This window comes from Petromyzon marinus, chromosome 37 (genome assembly GCF_048934315.1).
Source record: "Petromyzon marinus isolate PM22_M1 ecotype Great Lakes invasive population chromosome 37, UKy_Petmar_22M1.pri1.0, whole genome shotgun sequence".
NCBI classification, from domain to species: domain Eukaryota; kingdom Metazoa; phylum Chordata; class Hyperoartia; order Petromyzontiformes; family Petromyzontidae; genus Petromyzon; species Petromyzon marinus.
The window spans coordinates 16,773,661-16,787,350 of NC_133703.1; the positions used below are offsets into that span (position 1 = coordinate 16,773,661).

General features: G+C 39.1%; 13 non-coding genes across 13 annotated transcripts; all 13 read right to left on the reverse strand.

Annotated features, from left to right (window-relative positions):
• Window positions 1-1,944: 1,944 nt before the first annotated feature.
• On the reverse strand, window positions 1,945-2,017 carry TRNAV-AAC (transfer RNA valine (anticodon AAC)). Its single transcript has one exon. It is a non-coding gene; the product is annotated as a tRNA-Val (tRNA).
• Window positions 2,018-2,162: 145 nt separating this feature from the next.
• On the reverse strand, window positions 2,163-2,235 carry TRNAL-CAA (transfer RNA leucine (anticodon CAA)). The gene has a single exon. It is a non-coding gene; the product is annotated as a tRNA-Leu (tRNA).
• A 1,230-nt stretch (window positions 2,236-3,465) lies between these two features.
• Window positions 3,466-3,538, reverse strand: TRNAV-UAC (transfer RNA valine (anticodon UAC)). Its single transcript has one exon. It is a non-coding gene; the product is annotated as a tRNA-Val (tRNA).
• A 145-nt stretch (window positions 3,539-3,683) lies between these two features.
• On the reverse strand, window positions 3,684-3,756 carry TRNAV-AAC (transfer RNA valine (anticodon AAC)). The gene has a single exon. It is a non-coding gene; the product is annotated as a tRNA-Val (tRNA).
• Window positions 3,757-5,422: 1,666 nt separating this feature from the next.
• On the reverse strand, window positions 5,423-5,495 carry TRNAV-UAC (transfer RNA valine (anticodon UAC)). The gene has a single exon. It is a non-coding gene; the product is annotated as a tRNA-Val (tRNA).
• Window positions 5,496-5,640: 145 nt separating this feature from the next.
• On the reverse strand, window positions 5,641-5,713 carry TRNAV-AAC (transfer RNA valine (anticodon AAC)). The gene has a single exon. It is a non-coding gene; the product is annotated as a tRNA-Val (tRNA).
• Window positions 5,714-7,159: 1,446 nt separating this feature from the next.
• On the reverse strand, window positions 7,160-7,232 carry TRNAV-UAC (transfer RNA valine (anticodon UAC)). Its single transcript has one exon. It is a non-coding gene; the product is annotated as a tRNA-Val (tRNA).
• Window positions 7,233-7,377: 145 nt separating this feature from the next.
• TRNAV-AAC (transfer RNA valine (anticodon AAC)) lies at window positions 7,378-7,450 on the reverse strand. Its single transcript has one exon. It is a non-coding gene; the product is annotated as a tRNA-Val (tRNA).
• A 1,230-nt stretch (window positions 7,451-8,680) lies between these two features.
• On the reverse strand, window positions 8,681-8,753 carry TRNAV-UAC (transfer RNA valine (anticodon UAC)). Its single transcript has one exon. It is a non-coding gene; the product is annotated as a tRNA-Val (tRNA).
• Window positions 8,754-8,898: 145 nt separating this feature from the next.
• Window positions 8,899-8,971, reverse strand: TRNAV-AAC (transfer RNA valine (anticodon AAC)). The gene has a single exon. It is a non-coding gene; the product is annotated as a tRNA-Val (tRNA).
• A 1,666-nt stretch (window positions 8,972-10,637) lies between these two features.
• On the reverse strand, window positions 10,638-10,710 carry TRNAV-UAC (transfer RNA valine (anticodon UAC)). Its single transcript has one exon. It is a non-coding gene; the product is annotated as a tRNA-Val (tRNA).
• A 145-nt stretch (window positions 10,711-10,855) lies between these two features.
• Window positions 10,856-10,928, reverse strand: TRNAV-AAC (transfer RNA valine (anticodon AAC)). The gene has a single exon. It is a non-coding gene; the product is annotated as a tRNA-Val (tRNA).
• A 1,885-nt stretch (window positions 10,929-12,813) lies between these two features.
• Window positions 12,814-12,886, reverse strand: TRNAV-AAC (transfer RNA valine (anticodon AAC)). The gene has a single exon. It is a non-coding gene; the product is annotated as a tRNA-Val (tRNA).
• Window positions 12,887-13,690: the final 804 nt, after the last annotated feature.

The window sequence follows — 13,690 nt, forward strand, 5'->3', positions numbered from 1 at the left end:
TCAAACCGGGGACCTTTCGCCTGTGAGGCAAACGTGATAACCACTACACTATGGCAACAGCTTGTCCAAACTGCTAAGTTGCAACACACTTCACTGGTATAGACCTATGCCAACAATGAAGAATCATGAAATCATCATCTTCATGAAAGCACATTTTGCGTCCAATTTAAATAAAATACGATTTTATTTCGGTTATACGTAAAATGTTTCCACCCGGTTTCAAACCAGGGACCTTTCACGGGTTAGGCGAACGTGATAACCACTACACTACGGAAACTGCTTGTCAAATTTGTGAAGTTGCAACATATTTCACTGGCATAGGCCTCTGCCAACAATGAAGAATCATGAAATCATCATCTTCATGAGGGCACATTTGACGTGCACATTAAATAAAACAGGAATTGTTTTTGGTTATACTTACAATGTTTCCACCCGGTTTCAAACCAGGGGCATTTCGCGTGTTAGGCGAACATTATGACGACTACACTTCGGAAACTGCTTGAAGAACATGTAACGTAGCAACATATTTCACTGAAATAGGTCGAAACGTCCAGTGTCAAATCGTTAAATCATCAAGTTCATGAAGGCATATTTTACGTCCACTTTAAATAAAGTTGAAAGTGTTTTGGTTTTACATACAATGTTTCCGCCTGGTTTCAAACCGGGGACCTTTCGCGTGTGAGGCGAACGTGATAACCACTACACTACGGAAACTGCTTGTCAAACTTGTGAAGTTGCAACATACTTCACTCGCATAGGCCTATGCCAACAATGAAGAATCATGAAATCATCATTTTCATGAGGGCACATTTTACGTGTACTTTAAATAAAACAGGAATTGTTTTGGTTTTACGTAAAATGTGTCCACCCGGTTTCAAAACAGGAACCTTTCGCGTGTTAGGCTAACGTGATAACCACTACACTACGGAAACTGCTTGAAGAACATGTAACGTAGCAACATATTTCACTGAAATAAGTCAAAACATCCAGTGTCAAATCACTAAATCATCAAGTTCATGAAGGCATATTTTACGTCCACTTTAATAGCTTAGATGTGTAGGCCTTGACTTCAACATAGTCATTTCTGTGACCAGTCACTAGCTAATCACTCAGTTATTTCAATGCTAAATTCGCCTAGTTATTTCAATGCTAAATTCTACTGTTTGATTTGTACTAAGTGCCTCGGTGAATGTGTATGCTCTGACTTTAACGTAGCTATTTTTGTGACCAGTTACAAGCTAATCACGCAGCTATTTCAATGCTAAATTCTATGCTAATTCCTTTGTCAAGGGGTGCCTCTGCGGATGTGTATGCTTTAACTTAGCTATTTCAATGCTAAATTCTATGCTAATTCCTTTATCAAGGGGTGCCTCTGCGGATGTGTATGCTTTAACTTTTAACGTAGCTATTTCTGTGACCAGTCACAAGCTAATCACTCAGCCATTTCAATGCTAAATTATATGCTAATTCCTTTGTCAAGGCGCTTTGTTTCCTCTCACACAGCTTAAAGGTCGTGATCTGAACGTGGCTCTTTCACTCCAGCGCTGTCCTACCAGACAGTCTCGTCCCTTCACCTGATGAAGGCCGCTTGTGTTGTGGCCGAAACGTCGTGAGAATATTATTGTGTTATTTTATTTTATCAATTTATTACTTTTTTCTCATTCTACGTGACTTTACCGAAAGAACCAAAGAAGAAAAATACGAATTGTTTTGGTTTTACATAAAATGTTTCCGCCCGGTTTTGAACCGGGGACTTTTCGTGTGTAAGGCTAACGTGATAACCACTACACTACGGAAACTGCTTGTCAAACTTGTGAAGTTGCAACACACTTCACTGGTATAGGCCTATGCCAACAAGGAAGAATCATGAATTCATTATCTTCATGAAAGCACATTTTAGGTCCAATTTAAATAAAATACGATTTTTATTGGTTATACGTAAAATGTTTCCGCCCGGTTTCGAACCGGGTACCTTTCGCGTGTTAGGCGAACGTGATAACCACTACACTACGGAAACTGCTTGAAGAACATGTAACGTAGCAACATATTTCACTGAAATAAGTCGAAACGAACAATGTCAAATCATTAAATCATCACGTTCATGAAGGCACATTTTGCGTCCACTTTAAATAAAATCCGAATTGTTTTGGTTTTAGATAAAATGTTTCCACCCGGTTTCAAACCAGGGACCTTTCGCGTTTGAGGCGAACGTGATAACCACTACACTACGGAAACTGCTTGAAGAACATGTAACGTAGCAACATATTTCACTGAAATAGGTCGAAACGTCCAGTGTCAAATCGTTAAATCATCAAGTTCATGAAGGCATATTTTACGTCCACTTTAAATAAAGTTGAAAGTGTTTTGGTTTTACATACAATGTTTCCGCCTGGTTTCAAACCGGGGACCTTTCGCGTGTGAGGCGAACGTGATAACCACTACACTACGGAAACTGCTTGTCAAACTTGTGAAGTTGCAACATACTTCACTCGCATAGGCCTATGCCAACAATGAAGAATCATGAAATCATCATTTTCATGAGGGCACATTTTACGTGTACTTTAAATAAAACAGGAATTGTTTTGGTTTTACGTAAAATGTGTCCACCCGGTTTCAAAACAGGAACCTTTCGCGTGTTAGGCTAACGTGATAACCACTACACTACGGAAACTGCTTGAAGAACATGTAACGTAGCAACATATTTCACTGAAATAAGTCAAAACATCCAGTGTCAAATCACTAAATCATCAAGTTCATGAAGGCATATTTTACGTCCACTTTAATAGCTTAGATGTGTAGGCCTTGACTTCAACATAGTCATTTCTGTGACCAGTCACTAGCTAATCACTCAGTTATTTCAATGCTAAATTCACCTAGTTATTTCAATGCTAAATTCTACTGTTTGATTTGTACTAAGTGCCTCGGTGAATGTGTATGCTCTGACTTTAACGTAGCTATTTTTGTGACCAGTTACAAGCTAATCACGCAGCTATTTCAATGCTAAATTCTATGCTAATTCCTTTGTCAAGGGGTGCCTCTGCGGATGTGTATGCTTTAACTTAGCTATTTCAATGCTAAATTCTATGCTAATTCCTTTATCAAGGGGTGCCTCTGCGGATGTGTATGCTTTAACTTTTAACGTAGCTATTTCTGTGACCAGTCACAAGCTAATCACTCAGCCATTTCAATGCTAAATTATATGCTAATTCCTTTGTCAAGGCGCTTTGTTTCCTCTCACACAGCTTAAAGGTCGTGATCTGAACGTGGCTCTTTCACTCCAGCGCTGTCCTACCAGACAGTCTCGTCCCTTCACCTGATGAAGGCCGCTTGTGTTGTGGCCAAAACGTCGTGAGAATATTATTGTGTTATTTTATTTTATCAATTTATTACTTTTTTCTCATTCTACGTGACTTTACCGAAAGAACCAAAGAAGAAAAATACGAATTGTTTTGGTTTTACATAAAATGTTTCCGCCCGGTTTCGAACCGGGGACTTTTCGCGTGTAAGGCTAACGTGATAACCACTACACTACGGAAACTGCTTGTCAAACTTGTGAAGTTGCAACACACTTCACTGGTATAGGCCTATGCCAACAAGGAAGAATCATGAATTCATTATCTTCATGAAAGCACATTTTAGGTCCAATTTAAATAAAATACGATTTTTATTGGTTATACGTAAAATGGTTCCGCCCGGTTTCGAACCGGGGACCTTTCGCGTGTTAGGCGAACGTGATAACCACTACACTACGGAAACTGCTTGAAGAACATGTAACGTAGCAACATATTTCACTGAAATAAGTCGAAACGAACAATGTCAAATCATTAAATCATCACGTTCATGAAGGCACATTTTGCGTCCACTTTAAATTAAATCCGAATTGTTTTGGTTTTAGATAAAATGTTTCCACCCGGTTTCAAACCAGGGACCTTTCGCGTTTGAGGCGAACGTGATAACCACGACAAAACGGAAACTGCTTGAAGAACATGGGTAGTTGCTACATACTTCACTGGCATAGGCCTATGCCAACAATGAAGAATCATGAAATCATCACGTTCATGAAGGCACATTTTGCGTCCTCTTTAAATAAAATCCGAATTGTTTTGGTTATACTTACAATGTTTCCACCCGGCTTCAAACCAGGGACCTTTCGCGTGTTAGGCGAACATGATACCCACTACACTACGGAAACTGCTTGAAGAACATGTAACGTAGCAACATATTTAACTGAAATAGGTCGAAACGTCCAGTGTCAAATCGTTAAATCATCAAGTTCATGAAGGCATATTTTACCTCCACTTTAAATAAAATACAAAGTGTTTTGGTTTTACATACAATGTTTCCGCCTGGTTTCAAACCGGGGACCTTTCGCGTGTGAGGTGAACGTGATAACCACTACACTACGGAAACTGCTTGTCAAACTTGTGAAGTTGCAACATACTTCACTCGCATAGGCCTATGCCAACAATGAAGAATCATGAAATCATCATTTTCATGAGGGCACATTTTACGTGTACTTTAAATAAAACAGGAAATGTTTTGGTTTACCGTAAAATGTGTCCACCCGGTTTCAAACCAGGAACCTTTCGCGTGTTAGGCTAACGTGATAACCACTACACTACAGAAACTGCTTGAAGAACATGTAACGTAGCAACATATTTCACTGAAATAAGTCGAATCGTCCAGTTACAAATCATTAAATCATCAAGTTCATGAAGGCATATTTTACGTCCACTTTAATAACTTAGATGTGTAGGCCTTGACTTCAACATAGTCATTTCTGTGACCAGTCACTAGCTAATCACTCAGTTATTTCAATGCTAAATTCGCCTAGTTATTTCAATGCTAAATTCTACTGTTTGATTTGTACTAAGTGCCTCGGTGAATGTGTATGCTCTGACTTTAACGTAGCTATTTTTGTGACCAGTTACAAGCTAATCACGCAGCTATTTCAATGCTAAATTCTATGCTAATTCCTTTGTCAAGGGGTGCCTCTGCGGATGTGTATGCTTTAACTTAGCTATTTCAATGCTAAATTCTATGCTAATTCCTTTATCAAGGGGTGCCTCTGCGGATGTGTATGCTTTAACTTTTAACGTAGCTATTTCTGTGACCAGTCACAAGCTAATCACTCAGCCATTTCAATGCTAAATTATATGCTAATTCCTTTGTCAAGGCGCTTTGTTTCCTCTCACACAGCTTAAAGGTCGTGATCTGAACGTGGCTCTTTCACTCCAGCGCTGTCCTACCAGACAGTCTCGTCCCTTCACCTGATGAAGGCCGCTTGTGTTGTGGCCGAAACGTCGTGAGAATATTATTGTGTTATTTTATTTTATCAATTTATTACTTTTTTCTCATTCTACGTGACTTTACCGAAAGAACCAAAGAAGAAAAATACGAATTGTTTTGGTTTTACATAAAATGTTTCCGCCCGGTTTCGAACCGGGGACTTTTCGCGTGTAAGGCTAACGTGATAACCACTACACTACAGAAACTGCTTGTCAAACTTGTGAAGTTGCAACACACTTCACTGGTATAGGCCTATGCCAACAAGGAAGAATCATGAATTCATTATCTTCATGAAAGCACATTTTAGGTCCAATTTAAATAAAATACGATTTTTATTGGTTATACGTAAAATGTTTCCGCCCGGTTTCGAACCGGGGACCTTTCGCGTGTTAGGCGAACGTGATAACCACTACACTACGGAAACTGCTTGAAGAACATGTAACGTAGCAACATATTTCACTGAAATAAGTCGAAACGAACAATGTCAAATCATTAAATCATCACGTTCATGAAGGCACATTGCGTCCACTTTAAATAAAATCCGAATTGTTTTGGTTTTAGATAAAATGTTTCCACCCGGTTTCAAACTAGGGACCTTTCGCGTTTGAGGCGAACGTGATAACCACGACAAAACGGAAACTGCTTGAAGAACATGGGTAGTTGCTACATACTTCACTGGCATAGGCCTATGCCAACAATGAAGAATCATGAAATCATCACGTTCATGAAGGCACATTTTGCGTCCTCTTTAAATAAAATCCGAATTGTTTTGGTTATACTTACAATGTTTCCACCCGGCTTCAAACCAGGGACCTTTCGCGTGTTAGGCGAACATGATAACCACTACACTACGGAAACTGCTTGTCAAACTTGTGAAGTTGCAACATACTTCACTCGCATAGGCCTATGCCAACAATGAAGAATCATGAAATCATCATTTTCATGAGGGCACATTTTACGTGTACTTTAAATAAAACAGGAATTGTTTTGGTTTTACGTAAAATGTGTCCACCCGGTTTCAAACCAGGAACCTTTCACGTGTTAGGCTAACGTGATAACCACTACACTACAGAAACTGCTTGAAGAACATGTAACGTAGCAACATATTTCACTGAAATAAGTCGAATCGTCCAGTTACAAATCATTAAATCATCAAGTTCATGAAGGCATATTTTACGTCCACTTTAATAGCTTAGATGTCTAGGCCTTGACTTCAACATAGTCATTTCTGTGACCAGTCACTAGCTAATCACTCAGTTATTTCAATGCTAAATTCGCCTAGTTATTTCAATGCTAAATTCTACTGTTTGATTTGTACTAAGTGCCTCGGTGAATGTGTATGCTCTGACTTTAACGTAGCTATTTTTGTGACCAGTTACAAGCTAATCACGCAGCTATTTCAATGCTAAATTCTATGCTAATTCCTTTGTCAAGGGGTGCCTCTGCGGATGTGTATGCTTTAACTTAGCTATTTCAATGCTAAATTCTATGCTAATTCCTTTATCAAGGGGTGCCTCTGCGGATGTGTATGCTTTAACTTTTAACGTAGCTATTTCTGTGACCAGTCACAAGCTAATCACTCAGCCATTTCAATGCTAAATTATATGCTAATTCCTTTGTCAAGGCGCTTTGTTTCCTCTCACACAGCTTAAAGGTCGTGATCTGAACGTGGCTCTTTCACTCCAGCGCTGTCCTACCAGACAGTCTCGTCCCTTCACCTGATGAAGGCCGCTTGTGTTGTGGCCGAAACGTCGTGAGAATATTATTGTGTTATTTTATTTTATCAATTTATTACTTTTTTCTCATTCTACGTGACTTTACCGAAAGAACCAAAGAAGAAAAATACGAATTGTTTTGGTTTTACATAAAATGTTTCCGCCCGGTTTCGAACCGGGGACTTTTCGCGTGTAAGGCTAACGTGATAACCACTACACTACAGAAACTGCTTGTCAAACTTGTGAAGTTGCAACACACTTCACTGGTATAGGCCTATGCCAACAAGGAAGAATCATGAATTCATTATCTTCATGAAAGCACATTTTAGGTCCAATTTAAATAAAATACGATTTTTATTGGTTATACGTAAAATGTTTCCGCCCGGTTTCGAACCGGGGACCTTTCGCGTGTTAGGCGAACGTGATAACCACTACACTACGGAAACTGCTTGAAGAACATGTAACGTAGCAACATATTTAACTGAAATAGGTCGAAACGTCCAGTGTCAAATCATTAAATCATCACGTTCATGAAGGCACATTTTACCTCCACTTTAAATAAAATACAAAGTGTTTTGGTTTTACATACAATGTTTCCGCCTGGTTTCAAACCGGGGACCTTTCGCGTGTGAGGTGAACGTGATAACCACTACACTACGGAAACTGCTTGTCAAACTTGTGAAGTTGCAACATACTTCACTCGCATAGGCCTATGCCAACAATGAAGAATCATGAAATCATCATTTTCATGAGGGCACATTTTACGTGTACTTTAAATAAAACAGGAAATGTTTTGGTTTACCGTAAAATGTGTCCACCCGGTTTCAAACCAGGAACCTTTCGCGTGTTAGGCTAACGTGATAACCACTACACTACAGAAACTGCTTGAAGAACATGTAACGTAGCAACATATTTCACTGAAATAAGTCGAATCGTCCAGTTACAAATCATTAAATCATCAAGTTCATGAAGGCATATTTTACGTCCACTTTAATAACTTAGATGTGTAGGCCTTGACTTCAACATAGTCATTTCTGTGACCAGTCACTAGCTAATCACTCAGTTATTTCAATGCTAAATTCGCCTAGTTATTTCAATGCTAAATTCTACTGTTTGATTTGTACTAAGTGCCTCGGTGAATGTGTATGCTCTGACTTTAACGTAGCTATTTTTGTGACCAGTTACAAGCTAATCACGCAGCTATTTCAATGCTAAATTCTATGCTAATTCCTTTGTCAAGGGGTGCCTCTGCGGATGTGTATGCTTTAACTTAGCTATTTCAATGCTAAATTCTATGCTAATTCCTTTATCAAGGGGTGCCTCTGCGGATGTGTATGCTTTAACTTTTAACGTAGCTATTTCTGTGACCAGTCACAAGCTAATCACTCAGCCATTTCAATGCTAAATTATATGCTAATTCCTTTGTCAAGGCGCTTTGTTTCCTCTCACACAGCTTAAAGGTCGTGATCTGAACGTGGCTCTTTCACTCCAGCGCTGTCCTACCAGACAGTCTCGTCCCTTCACCTGATGAAGGCCGCTTGTGTTGTGGCCGAAACGTCGTGAGAATATTATTGTGTTATTTTATTTTATCAATTTATTACTTTTTTCTCATTCTACGTGACTTTACCGAAAGAACCAAAGAAGAAAAATACGAATTGTTTTGGTTTTACATAAAATGTTTCCGCCCGGTTTCGAACCGGGGACTTTTCGCGTGTAAGGCTAACGTGATAACCACTACACTACAGAAACTGCTTGTCAAACTTGTGAAGTTGCAACACACTTCACTGGTATAGGCCTATGCCAACAAGGAAGAATCATGAATTCATTATCTTCATGAAAGCACATTTTAGGTCCAATTTAAATAAAATACGATTTTTATTGGTTATACGTAAAATGTTTCCGCCCGGTTTCGAACCGGGGACCTTTCGCGTGTTAGGCGAACGTGATAACCACTACACTACGGAAACTGCTTGAAGAACATGTAACGTAGCAACATATTTCACTGAAATAAGTCGAAACGAACAATGTCAAATCATTAAATCATCACGTTCATGAAGGCACATTTTGCGTCCACTTTAAATAAAATCCGAATTGTTTTGGTTTTAGATAAAATGTTTCCACCCGGTTTCAAACTAGGGACCTTTCGCGTTTGAGGCGAACGTGATAACCACGACAAAACGGAAACTGCTTGAAGAACATGGGTAGTTGCTACATACTTCACTGGCATAGGCCTATGCCAACAATGAAGAATCATGAAATCATCACGTTCATGAAGGCACATTTTGCGTCCTCTTTAAATAAAATCCGAATTGTTTTGGTTATACTTACAATGTTTCCACCCGGCTTCAAACCAGGGACCTTTCGCGTGTTAGGCGAACATGATAACCACTACACTACGGAAACTGCTTGAAGAACATGTAACGTAGCAACATATTTAACTGAAATAGGTCGAAACGTCCAGTGTCAAATCGTTAAATCATCAAGTTCATGAAGGCATATTTTACCTCCACTTTAAATAAAATACAAAGTGTTTTGGTTTTACATACAATGTTTCCGCCTGGTTTCAAACCGGGGACCTTTCGCGTGTGAGGTGAACGTGATAACCACTACACTACGGAAACTGCTTGTCAAACTTGTGAAGTTGCAACATACTTCACTCGCATCGGCCTATGCCAACAATGAAGAATCATGAAATCATCATTTTCATGAGGGCACATTTTACGTGTACTTTAAATAAAACAGGAAATGTTTTGGTTTACCGTAAAATGTGTCCACCCGGTTTCAAACCAGGAACCTTTCGCGTGTTAGGCTAACGTGATAACCACTACACTACAGAAACTGCTTGAAGAACATGTAACGTAGCAACATATTTCACTGAAATAAGTCGAATCGTCCAGTTACAAATCATTAAATCATCAAGTTCATGAAGGCATATTTTACGTCCACTTTAATAGCTTAGATGTGTAGGCCTTGACTTCAACATAGTCATTTCTGTGACCAGTCACTAGCTAATCACTCAGTTATTTCAATGCTAAATTCGCCTAGTTATTTCAATGCTAAATTCTACTGTTTGATTTGTACTAAGTGCCTCGGTGAATGTGTATCCTCTGACTTTAACGTAGCTATTTTTGTGACCAGTTACAAGCTAATCACGCAGCTATTTCAATGCTAAATTCTATGCTAATTCCTTTGTCAAGGGGTGCCTCTGCGGATGTGTATGCTTTAACTTAGCTATTTCAATGCTAAATTCTATGCTAATTCCTTTATCAAGGGGTGCCTCTGCGGATGTGTATGCTTTAACTTTTAACGTAGCTATTTCTGTGACCAGTCACAAGCTAATCACTCAGCCATTTCAATGCTAAATTATATGCTAATTCCTTTGTCAAGGCGCTTTGTTTCCTCTCACACAGCTTAAAGGTCGTGATCTGAACGTGGCTCTTTCACTCCAGCGCTGTCCTACCAGACAGTCTCGTCCCTTCACCTGATGAAGGCCGCTTGTGTTGTGGCCGAAACGTCGTGAGAATATTATTGTGTTATTTTATTTTATCAATTTATTACTTTTTTCTCATTCTACGTGACTTTACCGAAAGAACCAAAGAAGAAAAATATGAATTGTTTTGGTTTTACATAAAATGTTTCCGCCCGGTTTCGAACCGGGGACTTTTCGCGTGTAAGGCTAACGTGATAACCACTACACTACAGAAACTGCTTGTCAAACTTGTGAAGTTGCAACACACTTCACTGGTATAGGCCTATGCCAACAAGGAAGAATCATGAATTCATTATCTTCATGAAAGCACATTTTAGGTCCAATTTAAATAAAATACGATTTTTATTGGTTATACGTAAAATGTTTCCGCCCGGTTTCGAACCGGGGACCTTTCGCGTGTTAGGCGAACGTGATAACCACTACACTACGGAAACTGCTTGAAGAACATGTAACGTAGCAACATATTTCACTGAAATAAGTCGAAACGAACAATGTCAAATCATTAAATCATCACGTTCATGAAGGCACATTTTGCGTCCACTTTAAATAAAATCCGAATTGTTTTGGTTTTAGATAAAATGTTTCCACCCGGTTTCAAACTAGGGACCTTTCGCGTTTGAGGCGAACGTGATAACCACGACAAAACGGAAACTGCTTGAAGAACATGGGTAGTTGCTACATACTTCACTGGCATAGGCCTATGCCAACAATGAAGAATCATGAAATCATCACGTTCATGAAGGCACATTTTGCGTCCTCTTTAAATAAAATCCGAATTGTTTTGGTTATACTTACAATGTTTCCACCCGGCTTCAAACCAGGGACCTTTCGCGTGTTAGGCGAACATGATAACCACTACACTACGGAAACTGCTTGAAGAACATGTAACGTAGCAACATATTTAACTGAAATAGGTCGAAACGTCCAGTGTCAAATCGTTAAATCATCAAGTTCATGAAGGCATATTTTACCTCCACTTTAAATAAAATACAAAGTGTTTTGGTTTTACATACAATGTTTCCGCCTGGTTTCAAACCGGGGACCTTTCGCGTGTGAGGTGAACGTGATAACCACTACACTACGGAAACTGCTTGTCAAACTTGTGAAGTTGCAACATACTTCACTCGCATAGGCCTATGCCAACAATGAAGAATCATGAAATCATCATTTTCATGAGGGCACATTTTACGTGTACTTTAAATAAAACAGGAAATGTTTTGGTTTACCGTAAAATGTGTCCACCCGGTTTCAAACCAGGAACCTTTCGCGTGTTAGGCTAACGTGATAACCACTACACTACAGAAACTGCTTGAAGAACATGTAACGTAGCAACATATTTCACTGAAATAAGTCGAATCGTCCAGTTACAAATCATTAAATCATCAAGTTCATGAAGGCATATTTTACGTCCACTTTAATAACTTAGATGTGTAGGCCTTGACTTCAACATAGTCATTTCTGTGACCAGTCACTAGCTAATCACTCAGTTATTTCAATGCTAAATTCGCCTAGTTATTTCAATGCTAAATTCTACTGTTTGATTTGTACTAAGTGCCTCGGTGAATGTGTATGCTCTGACTTTAACGTAGCTATTTTTGTGACCAGTTACAAGCTAATCACGCAGCTATTTCAATGCTAAATTCTATGCTAATTCCTTTGTCAAGGGGTGCCTCTGCGGATGTGTATGCTTTAACTTAGCTATTTCAATGCTAAATTCTATGCTAATTCCTTTATCAAGGGGTGCCTCTGCGGATGTGTATGCTTTAACTTTTAACGTAGCTATTTCTGTGACCAGTCACAAGCTAATCACTCAGCCATTTCAATGCTAAATTATATGCTAATTCCTTTGTCAAGGCGCTTTGTTTCCTCTCACACAGCTTAAAGGTCGTGATCTGAACGTGGCTCTTTCACTCCAGCGCTGTCCTACCAGACAGTCTCGTCCCTTCACCTGATGAAGGCCGCTTGTGTTGTGGCCAAAACGTCGTGAGAATATTATTGTGTTATTTTATTTTATCAATTTATTACTTTTTTCTCATTCTACGTGACTTTACCGAAAGAACCAAAGAAGAAAAAATACGAATTGTTTTGGTTTTACATAAAATGTTTCCGCCCGGTTTCGAACCGGGGACTTTTCGCGTGTAAGGCTAACGTTATAACCACTACACTACCGAAACTGCTAGTCAAACTTGTGAAGTTGCAACACACTTCACTGGTATAGGCCTATGCCAACAAGGAAGAATCATTAATTCATTATCTTCATGAAAGCACATTTTAGGTCCAATTTAAATAAAATACGATTTTTATTGGTTATACGTAAAATGTTTCCGCCCGGTTTCGAACCGGGGACCTTTCGCGTGTTAGGCGAACGTGATAACCACTACACTACGGAAACTGCTTGAAGAACATGTAACGTAGCAACATATTTCACTGAAAAAAGTCGAAACGAACAATGTCAAATCATTAAATCATCACGTTCATGAAGGCACATTTTGCGTCCACTTTAAATAAAATCCGAATTGTTTTGGTTTTAGATAAAATGTTTCCACCCGGTTTCAAACTAGGGACCTTTCGCGTTTGAGGCGAACGTGATAACCACGACAAAACGGAAACTGCTTGAAGAACATGGGTAGTTGCTACATACTTCACTGGCATAGGCCTATGCCAACAATGAAGAATCATGAAATCATCACGTTCATGAAGGCACATTTTGCGTCCTCTTTAAATAAAATCCGAATTGTTTTGGTTATACTTACAATGTTTCCACCCGGCTTCAAACCAGGGACCTTTCGCGTGTTAGGCGAACATGATAACCACTACACTACGGAAACTGCTTGAAGAACATGTAACGTAGCAACATATTTCACTGAAATAAGTCGAAACGTCCAGTGTCAAATCATTAAATCATCAAGTTCATGAAGGCATATTTTACGTCCACTTTAAATAAAATACAAAGTGTTTTGGTTTTACATACAATGTTTCCGCCTGGTTTCAAACCGGGGACCTTTCGCGTGTGAGGTGAACGTGATAACCACTACACTACAGAAACTGCTTGTCAAACTTGTGAAGTTGCAACATACTTCACTCGCATAGGCCTATGCCAACAATGAAGAATCATGAAATCATCATTTTCATGAGGGCACATTTTACGTGTACTTTAAATAAAACAGGAAATGTTTTGGTTTACCGTAAAATGTGT